The sequence below is a fragment of the Barbus barbus genome, assembly GCF_936440315.1.
Source record: "Barbus barbus genome assembly, chromosome: 28".
NCBI classification, from domain to species: domain Eukaryota; kingdom Metazoa; phylum Chordata; class Actinopteri; order Cypriniformes; family Cyprinidae; genus Barbus; species Barbus barbus.
The window spans coordinates 24304441-24317296 of NC_136756.1; the positions used below are offsets into that span (position 1 = coordinate 24304441).

The 12856-nt window shown below is 36.8% G+C and overlaps 1 protein-coding gene across 3 annotated transcripts in view; it reads left to right on the forward strand.

The window, feature by feature from the left end:
* The window catches only part of LOC306847799 (mediator of RNA polymerase II transcription subunit 27), a 50452-nt gene that overhangs the window by 28005 nt on the left and 9591 nt on the right, over positions 1 to 12856 (forward strand). The gene's annotated exons all lie outside the window — the stretch shown is intronic.

The window sequence follows — 12856 nt, forward strand, 5'->3', positions numbered from 1 at the left end:
GCAAGACTTGGTGCCTCCTCAGTTAAAAAAAGGAGGTGCATTACAGCCCTGATTGCAATATTAAGTTGTCACAATGGGTCATTTGGATATTTTTGTCCAAGGGTTCACTGTATCAATGTATCACTGGTATTTTTATTGTCTCCCGGTAATGTTTTCCCCTCTACCTAGATGATGTTTTGCAGCCTTTTTGGGCTGAATTATCACATTCTGAGATGATGTCAGTTGTCACTTGGGTCATTCACACCACACACCATCCCCCTTACCTTTGAGACTTCCTCTGACACTTCTCTGCTGCCGTCATGTCTTTTGGCAACGCTGACTGAGAGGAAAGAGAGACTGAGGGATCTTGGCAGCGGTGCCAGGAAGACAACAAATGCCCCTTCCACAGCAGTGGGAGTTCAGTGGTTCACACCCACAGGGCATGCACTTCCAGATGGCCCAGTTGGCAGGCCGGAGTGATCTGTCACCGTGGGGGCTAAATCGCTGCCAGGCCTTCGTCGGACGTGCTTTTGTACGGTGCTCAACAAAGCGTTCAGGAAAAAAGGACAGTTTGATGGATAGTTTGCGCATGTGCAAATAAAGATGATCCTGTTTGAGTTTGAGAGGATTACCTCATTCTTTTTCTAACAGGAAGTGGAAATTATTTGTCATTTAATTGCTCTGTCTCTTTAGAACAGTGGATCTAATCTGATTTTGTTTTGAACATCAAATCCAAATTTTTTTTTTCTTTTTTTTTTACATGTGATTTTATTTTCCTTTCCTTTCCATTGAGCATCAGATAAGTATTTTATTTTATTTATTTATTTATTTTGGAGAATAGCAGTTCTCATGTGATTTGATTTTTTTTCTGTCGTTTTATTTATTGTTTTCATTTTTCATTGAACATCACATCCAAAAGTCTTTTTTTTTTTTTTTGTTAAAATATTATTTTATTTTACCTTCCTTTGCATTAGGGCTGGGCGATAATTCGATAACGATAACGGAAACGATATGAAGAGTTCGATAAATGTTTGATATAATGTTTATGCGGCAAAAGCGAAATGAAACAGGACCGTTTATCCACTTGGATCACAGTTCAAGTGCCGCGTGGCACGGACTCACTAGAGCAGATGTGTTTACTTGATCAAACACTGTGCAACGAGACCGTCAGAAGTCTTTTCAATCTACACATTGCCATCATTAACCATGGATTTACTGTAGTAATACTCACTGCACCATGGTATTATGGTAGAAATATGGGATATTCGCACTGAATTTTATTACAGGAGTAATAGTATTTAATTAAAGTATGTATTTGTGATTAAGCTATAGCATGTGTGCATTTATACTGAATGTTTTTAGACTACTGTTTTTCATACAAACAGGCTACCTAAAAACCATATAGTTATATTTTTACCATGGTATTGAGGTGCTATATGTGGTTTAAACTGTGTTTTTCATGATTTAAATGTATGCTACTATGGGAGACCAATGCTCCCATAGCTCAATTTAACCTCTGCATCCTAACTCAAGCTACTATCAAATGCACATTTCTAAGAGACAAAAAAAGTGATGATATTAATATTATCAGGCAACCCAAACCTGTTCCTTGATTAGAAACAATATCACTCATTAGAACATGCAGAAACTAAGAATATATATATATATATTTAGATATTTATTTTAAGGAAAATTAATTAGTTTCTACAACTTTCACTTTGGAGCAAAAATCTGGCTTTAAACTTGAAAGAAAAAAAGATTTGACATTTATCGTGATAATTATCGATATCAACTGATATGAAAAAAATTATGGGATAATTTACTGTAGTAATACAGTAATACAGTAAATTATCGTGATCATTTTTTTGCCTACTTTGCATTGAACATCAGATCCAAAAGTATTTTATTTTTTATTATTTTTATTGTTATTGTTTTATTTATTTTTACTTTGTTTTTGGCCATCAGATCCAAAAGTCATTGTTTTTATTTTATTTTTGATTATTTCATTTTTAATATCTATTTAATTTTCATTTACATTCCATTGCATTGAACATCAGATTTCAATTATTATTATTTTTTTATTTTTTTTAATTCACCAGTTGTGATCCACTATGTTAGAGGTTAACTTATTGTTAGTTTGTGTTCCTGTCCCTTTCCTGTAGATGTACAAAAATCAGTGACTGGAAGGGGAGGGTTAGAAAACATCACAGTGTGGTACACATCTGCCATTTATAACAAGAAGCAATCAAGCTTTCTCCACAGCAGTGCTGCTTCTCTTTAAAATCCGTTTGTAAACCGGCCCGGCTGTGCAGAGTGCGATGGCATTAATTGGGGCACGGGACGGCTCTCTACGGGCAGATTCTGCCGAACAGCCTTGCCCGACCATAATTAGGGGATGTTAATTAGCATGGAAAATGCATCTTTCTCAGGCCCTCTACCTGCTTTCCTTGGACCTGTAATTCCATTAGCTTAACCTCATACCCTCTTCCTGACAGTTATTAACTATATGCTGAAGTGTGACGTACAATATTATTTTTTTCAGAGCAGTAGAGAGATGCATTTTAGATCTTAAAACCGACTTTTAAAAGTGCTGCCACATACTGGAGCTTGTCACTCCTGCAGCGGTCCGGATCAAAGCGAGATTTGAACGTGAAACGTCCCACAGGGTTCTACCTGAGTTACAGATGTGCAGTGTGTATGGAAATGAACGTGTATAGGCAGTTGCACAGAGATGCTTTTAACTGGCTTCAGTAGAATATACAGTTGTTTTGAAGCCTGTGAGCGGCTGATAGTGATTTTGAGCTGTAGATTCCAGAAACGTCTCTCATGTCACACATATTCCCACTTCTGCATCACTGCATCTGTTAGCTACTCTTCTGCTCATATTTTATATCTTGTTTCTCTGGAATCTTTGTTCTGATTGGTCAATTACAGCATTCTGCAGTCAAATATTTGTGTATTTTAAAGAAAGTAAAAAAAAAAAAATAAATAAATATATATATATATATATATATATATATATATATATATATATATATATATATATATATATATATATATATATATATATATATATATATATATATATATATATATATATATATATATATATATATCATTTATTATTTATTATTATATATATATTTTTTTGTATTTTGACAACTAAACAGCACAGTTGACCAATGTACAGTGCTGTTCAAAGACTTGGAGTTAGTAAGATTTTTTTAAAGAAATTAATACTTTTATTTAATGGATCGAAAATGGTAGTAAAGACATTTATATTGTTAGAAATTATATTAACAATTCTATACATGAATTCTGTTTTTAAACTTTCTATTCCTCATAGAATCAGAGATGTTTCTTGAGCAGCAAATCAGCATATTAGTATGATTTCTGAAGAATCATGTGACACTGAAGATTGGAGTAATAATGCTGAAACTTCAGCTTTGCCATCAGAAATAAATCACATTTTAAAATGTATTCGAAGAAAAGTTATTTCAAATTATAATATTTCACAAATTGATTACTGTTTTTACTATTTTTGATCAAATAAATGCAGATTTGGTGAGCATAAGAGACTTAAAAACATTTAAAAATCTTACTAATCCCAAGTTTTTGAATGGAAGTGTAATAATATTGTAATATTAATATTTTTAAATCAGTTTGTCATGTCCATTTATTTATTTCATATCCATATTTATCCATAAATCCAAGCAGAAAAAATAACAATATTTAGGATGAAATAGAGGAAGGACAGAAACATGTAAATGTTCATGGGAGTCGGATCCAAATCTGAATCATCCATATGAACCCTACAGTCCCCTTGCTTGCTTTTCCACCTTGACTGAATCATTGTGGACTGGTTGGTCAGCTCAAAGGTTCACACTGGAGCAGAGTCAAACAATTTTTTGTTAATTGAATTCTGAAGTGACCTTGTTCTGCTATTGATCTACATGAAAAATATTTCTCCCGCCTCAAGGTCGCTGCCGTGGCAGTCCGAAGCTCGGGGGTGGATGGGCGTGAGGCAGTGTGTGGAATATTGACGGTATTCCAGAACGACCTCTGAGTGTGGCATTGTGCTGATGAGGACAGAAGCAGCGTGAGGCGAAGAGGTCAGAGCGGGTCGTACTCCGAGAGGTGGAAGAGGCTAGTGGAAAACACCCCTCTTTGCACTCAGTCAAGGCGTTATGGTGTGTCAGCTTGTTCTTCGTGTTTTTTGATGGTACAGTAAGCTGCGCTGAAAGCTAATGAGGTGGACACTCTCAGAGACCTCAGCTGTGGCGTTCAGATTTCCAAGATTGTCAAAATAGTGCAATTTGTGCACCTCAAAATCTGTCAAACTTACTTTTTTCCCTAAAAACAGCTCCCCCCGGTGCTATTTGGTGTGCAGCGACAGCCCTGTTAGGTAGGCTATAAGATGAGATGCCACCTTTACATCTGCTATTAACATGCGTTTTCAGCGATCGAATCACAGTTGTGTCGCATTTGACAATGTTGAAAGTGTTCAGGGATTGATTCTGACCACATTGCTTTATATCAAATAATCCTTATCGGATTTGTTAATTGTGTTCCAGCTTCTTCTCTTTTTATTCTTATTCAGCCCTCGCTATGTGAAAAAGACAACGTGAGTCTCCCTTGGGATCTGGTCATCCGTTTTAATGAACAATATCCCATGAGTTATTCCGCTGGACTACACTTGGAATCTCTCATTTATGTCCCCAAATCCTCCCTCGTGTCACTTTCCTGGTCTATTTTAAAACTTTATTATACATTAAAAACACAAACATATTTTTATTATAAATGTTTTTTTTAGTTGTTTTAATATTTAAAAAAAAAAATGTAAAGGACAGAAACATTTCAGTTAGCATTTCCCAATAATATATATTTTTTTTATTAATTTTGTTTAGTAACTTTTATATCACCCTTGTTGGACCATCATGTTTCTCATATTTTATTCTGGACAAATTTATAATTAGCTAGAACTTATTTATTTATTTATTTTTTGCTTTTGCTTTCTGTTTAGTTTTGTTTTATAAATTTATATCACCTCTATTGGGTCATAATGTTCTCACATTTTATTAATTCATATTTTTCCTTTTGTTTTTTTATTAATTTCCAATTAAGCATAATAATGTGCAATCTGATGCAAAAGGTAAATATTATCCAGATGCTGCCCTGATCCAAAACACATGCTACTGGCAGATGTAAAAGTGGTCTTATTTCCCCCAGTTCTGCCAAAGTGAATGCAGTCGCATTTTAGAAACGAGCTGAAAAGCATACAGTAGAGCGGTTCAGCTGAACATGAAACTTATTTTAGCCTCAAGCAGCTTGAATGAGGATCCATTTTTCCTCAAAGGAAAGGTCATGGAGAGCAGGCCGCTTGGCCACGTTGTCGCCTGGCTTCTTTCCTTCCTTGTTCGCAGCTGATTTGAGATCTCACTTGTTGCTTAGAAACGGTTTCTTTTTTGTCCAATCTCACAGTTTTTGCCACTGTCCCCTCCCTCTCCACGGCCCACTCTCACTCCAAATAAAAAATACCATCTGCCGCCATTGCGATCCAATCGGTCGGGGATGCACTTAAGATCAGCTAATGAACCTTTCCAGGATGCCCTGACGTTTACCACACTCGAAGTCAACTTCTTTTCTTTCTATTATTTATGTTCCTCTGGCCTTAGGCCAGAAATGTACTTTTCCAATAGCTTATAGCTGAAAAGCATGCCTAAAAATAGCTATTGATGCTACTAATTGTCTTCACACCTAGATTTTTTTTTTTGGTTTCTGTATATTATGAGAATTTGCTGGAGTCACACTGGCGAGCTACTATTTGCAAATTCTCTTGTGAAAGTTCAGATTTGAAGTTACGGCTTTTTAAGGTTGTTTTTCTTTTAATATGTCTTGCGTCAGTGATTCACACATCAGTGACGTGTTTTAGGAAGCTGGTATGTATTAACCTCGCTGTAGAAGTGCGATTTCACTCGGAAGCCTTTGATCAACTCCTGAAATCCTGCTTTAAGGGATCATGGTTTTTGGGGAGGGCGATGGAGATCAGCTGTACTACTCTGTGCAAAACAAAATAGTTTTATCATAAATTACAGTTTTAAGTTGGGTGCATGGAAAAAACTGAAGTAATTTAACAGATTCAAAAATCCAGTAAGTAAAGACACGTACTTTTGTGTGAAGTATCTGATGAATCAGTGAATCAGTTATCAATGAATGTCATTGTTTGACATGTAATAGGAACACAATATAGTTGCATATGTTGTTTTTGAATGTGTGGTGTCCTGTGTCCACAGTCTCTATAAATCTGTTTCATTTAGAGATCATTTTGTGGTGAAACAAGACAAAAAAAGATACTCAGCATGTGGGAAAAAATGTGTGTGAAGTTTCTGTGGAGTTCTGTGCCTCCACCGGCTGGTGATCAGTGCTGGTTCTATTACTGCAGAACTCAGCAGGACTCTCATGAAAGGAGAAGAAAGACCAGAAGGCAAACTCACTCTGAGAATCTCACAATTTTTTATTTAGTTTTATTATTTAGTTTCATTTTATTCTGCTTTTTTTCCCTTCTTTTTTTAGTTTAATGTTATTTATTAATTTATGTTCACTCCTGTTGGTTCTCACATTTTATTTTATTTAAAATTAGCTAAAACTAATTAGATTTTTTTCCTAAGCACGTTTATAAAAATTACTTAAATGTCCTAATTGAACTATGGCCTTATCCTGGCTTAGTCTAAGCCGTGTCTATGAAACCAGGCCTTAACTTTGTTTTCAGCTAGCATAATAAATATATTTAATATAGGATATATATGCTTTTTTTCTTCACATACTAGCTTCCTTATAAGGAAGACGTTATAAGTTAACAAAAATAACTGCTTTCGTTTTTGGGCATCCACCCTCTTAGTTGCCTTTCTGGCAAGAAAAATAATATTTAAATTTACATTTGGGAGAACTATGACTTTAAAGGCTGTCAGGGGTAATGGATTCAGGCTGTGAGTGCTGGTGTCGGCTGCCAGCGCCAAGCGGCTCCTGGCAGAGGCCAGGCGTTCAGCTATTCTGACAAACATGAATTTAATAAGCAAACCTTAAAGCGGGAAAAACATGTGTTGTGAGGCGCACAGAGTACCAACGGGTCTGAATGGGTATTTCTGCTGGATCTTGACATGATTGATCATGTCTACAGAGTTTCGTTTTTTCCCCCACCGTTGAGTTTTGAAGTGTGTGTGTTGTGTGTGAGAGAGAGAGAGCTTGCTAGTCTACCATACACTACATATCTGTGCACTCGTGTTTGTTTGATGTCAGGTGATTGAAGGAGCCTTGTGTAGGGATATTTTACAAAAATAATTTATTTTCCAAACCTTAATGACTTCCTTTCTTCTGTTGGGACACAATTTTCTGTATTGCCAGTATATTACTCTTTCTTTGTCTAAAAATGTAAGTGCTTGTTTTGAGGTTTTTTTTTGGTTTTATTTTTACCTATCCACTTTTTTCCTGAACATGGAAGTCTTGCCAGACTCATATTGGGATGGTCTCTGGTATTTCTAGTCAAATAAACATATTTTCTGAGCCATTAGTTTTATCACTTTACAGTGATAGCGACCTGAGTTTAGCTGCATTGAAAAAAACATGAGTGCGCATATCCTACATACAGCTCCCAATCGGGGCAAAGATCAGGGGATTTTGTTCAGAAAGTGATAACAGCACACTATTTTCGTCACATTATTTTCATTATTTCACACACAGCATATTAACGAATTATCGTTTTTTTAATGTCAGAGTTTGACACAAAATGTAACGCATACGGTGTTGGAATTGGACTGATTTGCTGGTGCACAAAACAAGTACTTTACAGGAATTGCTTTTTTACAGAAAGTTTATTGCTATTACTGTGGCAGCCAGTAACAGCATAACCATGCGTACATTTTTATATTTAACTAAATTTTTTACTACATTTACCCCATTTTAACTGTGGAGGATGGAACATTACAGCTTCCAAACAGAAGTTAGAATCCATCATGGCGCACTCATCAGTTAAGGTCAATATTACATTAATGATTATGTGGTAGAAAATGAAAATCACTATATGCCATAGCATTCTTCATAGTACCATAGTATTACCACACCATCATAATAAGTTGTCGCCACGGTTCTGTTTTAAAGGAATAGTTCACCCAAAACTCACCCTCATATAGTTCCAAACCTGTAAGACCTTCATTCATTTTCAGAAAACAAATTAGGATATTTTTGATGCATTCCAAGAGCTCTCTGACCCTCCCATAGACAGCAAGGATCCTAACACGATCAAGGCTCAGAAACATAGCAAGGATATCATTTCGTTAAAATGCGATTTCAGTGGTTTAATCGTAATTTTACGAAGCTACGAGAATTATTTTTTGTGTGCACCGAAAACAAAAATAACGATTTTATTCAACAATTCGTCTCCTCTGCGTCACCCTATTGTACCATTTTGGAGAGTATCACATATGTAAACAACATATGTACACAGATACGTTGTTTACATTCAGATCAAAGTGTAAACAATGTATCCGTGTACGGTGCTGCTGACACAGAACAGCATATGTTGTTTACGTATGTGTTACTCTCCAAAACAGTATTATAGGGTGATGTGGAGGAGACTAATTTTTGAATAAAGTCATTATTTTTGTTTTGTTTGCGCACAAAAAGTATTCTCGTAACTTCGTAATATTACGGTTAAACCACTGATATCACATGGATTATTTTAACGATATCTTTGCTATGTTTCTGAGCCTTGATCATGTTAGGATCCTTGCTGTCTATGGGAAGGTCAGAGAGCTCTCGGAATTCATCAAAAATATCTTAATTATATGAGGGTGAGTAATTAATGACAGAATTTTCATTTTTGGGTGAACTAATCCCTTTAAGCAGTGTTGTTATTGTTAACTAAAATTATTAAAAATAATTTCGGTCATTTGAAAATAAGATGATATAATATACGGTATGAATATTACACTGAACAAAATTATAAACGCAACACTTTTGTTTTTGCCCCCATTTTTCATGAGCTGAACTTTTTCTATGTACACAAAAGGCCTATTTCTCTCAAATATTGTTCACAAATGTGTCTAAATCTGTGTTAGTGAGCACTTCTCCTTTGCCGAGATAATCAATCCACCTCACAGGTGTGGCATATGAAGATGCTGATTAGACAGCATGATTACTGCACAGGTGTGCCTTAATATAAGGCCAATAAAAGGCCACTCTAAAATGTGCAGTTTTATCACACAGCACAATGCCACAGATGTTGCAAGTTTTGAGGGAGTGTGCAATTGGCATGCTGACTGCAGGATGTCCACCAGAGCTGTTACCCGTGAATTGAATGTTCATTTCTCTACCATAAGCCGTCTCCAAAGGCGTTTCAGAGAATTTGGCAGTACATCCAACTGGCCTCACAACCGCAGACCACACCAGCCCAGGACCTACACATCCAGCATCTTCACCTCCGAGATCGTCTGAGACCAGCCACCCGGACAGCTCCGTCTCAGGGAAGCTCATCTGCATGCTCGTCGTCCTCATCGGGGTCTCGACCTGACTGCAGTTTGTCGTCGTAACCGACTTGAGTGGGAAAATACTCACATTCGATGGCGTCTGGCACTTTGGAGAGGTGTTCTCTTCACGGATGAATCCCGGTTTTCACTGTACAAGGCAGATGGCAGACAGCGTGTATGGCGTCGTGTGGGTGAGCGGTTTGCTGATGTCAACGTTGTGGATCGAGTGGCCCATGGTGGCGGTGCAGTTATGGTATGGGCAGGCATATGTTATGGACAACGAACACAGGTGCATTTTATTGATGGCATTTTGAATGCACAGAGATACCGTGACAAGATCTTGAGGCCCATTGTTGTGCCATTCATCCACGACCATCGCCTCATGTTGCAGCATGATAATGCACGGCCCCATGTTGCAAGGATCTGTACACAATTCCTGGAAGCTGAAAACATCCCAGTTCTTGCATGGCCAGCATACTCACCGGACATGTCACCCATTGAGCATGTTTGGGATGCTCTGGATGGGCGTATACGACAGCGTGTTCCAGTTCCTGCCAATATCCAGCAACTTCGCACAGCCATTGAAGAGGAGTGGACCAACATTCCACAGGCCACAATCAACAACCTGATCAACTCTATGCGAAGTAGATGTGTTGCACTGCGTGAGGCACATGGTGGTCACACCAGACTGGTTTTCGGCCCCCCCCCCCTCCCATTGTGGCCAGCCTAAGGCACACCCGTGCAATAATCATGCTGTCTAATCAGCATCTTGATATGCCACACCTGTGAGGAGAAGTGCTCACTAAAGTCCGATTCGGACGGTAATTGTTTCTCAGGGGGACGTAAGTGATTTTCACCATATACAGGGGGTCGTTGGTGATTTAATTGCCGTCTGAATCCAGGAAGTCTGTGTTTTTCTCTCACTACCCCTGTAAAAATCCCCGGCCAAATTACCTACTGTTTTTTGTCAAACACCAAGATCGTGTGGTAATTTAATTGCCGTCCGAATCCACATCTCTGAGTTTACGAGAAGAAATCGCTTCAAAATTCAGCATTTAAACCCTTTTTGAACACTCCCGAACACAGTACGGTAACTGTTGTACTTCGGTGTAATTTCCATGCATATTTATTTCTGAAATGCTGGAAAGTATTTAAAAGAATAATACTTCATAACTGCTCCACCACAGCGAGTGAGAGCATAAAGAGAAGAAAAACACGTAAACATTAAAAATGGGTCTTTATTATGGCAGTGGCAGGTATGCAATACAATTTTAAAATGTGTATTATAAACAGATATCACGTATAATTATATACAACTATAGTGCGTATTTTCCTATTTTTAAACAGGAGATTCATCCAAATCCATGAGTTTTGTCACTGAGGTGATATGTAAATTAATTTTTACAGACGTCCATATGAGAAACAATTACCGATTTGTGAACAATATTTGAGAGAAATAGGCCTTTTGTGTACATAAGTCTTAGATCTTTGAGTTCAGCTCATGAAAAATGGGGGCAAATACAAAAGTGTTGTTTATAATAACTTTTTGCAAGCACTTCTTGCCTCTTTATGATGAATTGCTTATTGTATTCCTCAATTGTAAGTCACTTTGGATAAAGCGTCTGCTAAATGAATAAATGTAAATGTAACTTCAAAAATCGGAAACGAACTGAAATAAAATTACAGCTGAATATTACTTTAAAAATTAAAGCTAAACAGAAATATAAAAAAACAACAGCAAAGTAATAAAAATGGCAAAAGCACATGAGAAAATTTGTAAAACTTGAACTAAATGAAAACTAGAAATATAAAAAAATAAAATAACACTATAATAATACATAAATAATGCTAAAATAACACTGGCTGTAAAAGAGATTAGGTTGAAACTTATTTACTTGGAGTGCTTTTTATCTATCTATTTGGAGAGCTCATTTACATACACTTTCTCAGACTTCATTACAGTATCTCCATTTCTCAAAGTGAGACCCAATCTTCTGTAAAAGTTTTCCAATTACCAGGTGTGGGAATCTATGGCAGTGACATCTCCTTCAACGGATATGGTTCGTGTTTACAATCAGCTCTTTCACCCAAACAACAAATAATTTCCTATTCATGTATTTATTCATGTACGCATAACCTCACTAAACTCTTTTGCTGGACTTCAGTGACATGTTTGCTTTTCTTCATTGACTCCCAGACTATCCATCCGTTGTAATGTTCATGAAATCTCATTTTAATACATTCCTTTCTTTTTCACAATAGTGCATTCAGCTATGCCACACTAAAATCCCTTTATATAATAGCGGTCCCCGCCACATTGCATTATTGGTTTGGCATTTATAAAAACTGAGCTCTGAGGAACTGAGAACTCTCCTCTGAATCTCAAACTGATATTTCATTTCTTCTGAATCTTAGTTTCTTTTTATGTCAAACTTTGTCACCTGGGTGATATTTTAGCTGAACTTTATCATGCTGGTTGCCATTGTCCGTCTTTTTTCAGACCACCTGAGCGTGTTCCCCTTCACAGTCAGTGGTGCGGTCAAATCTAGCGTCTTCTGAAAACCTCAGAGGGACCACAAAAAGAACCGTCACCACCCTGCCAGCATTCAGACCTGGCCCAGGCTTACCCAGCATCCCTCACTGTGCCTGATACATACATTATTCAGCAAGTGGGGCTCAGCCGAAACCCATCGCTGTTTTGTTCATGGGACTGTGTTGATGTTTGAACAGCTTTGGCAAATATCGAGGAGTTGCTTTAAAGATCCTCACCCCTTTTCCTGTCCATGTTGTACTGTATCTGTCTTTCTCTCTGAGGTGTGCGTAGCGTGAAACTTAAGTGAATGTGAGGATTTAAGAATATTGTACTGGGATTTCCTCCTTTGCCTTAGATTAAACCCATTTTAAGCCAAAAGACTCAAGTGAAGCCCCTCCTGACAGCAGATGGTTTCAGGCTGGAGTGTGAACTTTTTTTGGCATGAAGGAAAAAAGTAATCCTCGGAAGAGAGGAGTTTTGTGCTGTATGTTTTAGTCATTGAGAAAAATTGGCCAGCTGTTTCTGATTTGCAATTCAACTCTAGAATAAAAATATTTTGGTTGAGTAAATATTAATTGCGACCACCTTTATGACCCAAAAATTAATTATTAAAAATAAACAAATTAACTTAAAATTTTGTTTATGAGGGTCGTATTAAAACTTTTTACCATTACCAGATTTATGCATATTTTCAGTCTTTAATCTTTAAATGCATCATAAAAATATTAGTATTTTTAGCAGCTGTATCAATATTTATTGTCAATATGAAATTTAAATAAATATTTGATATAAAGAAAAATCAAGAATAATTTTTTAAACATCT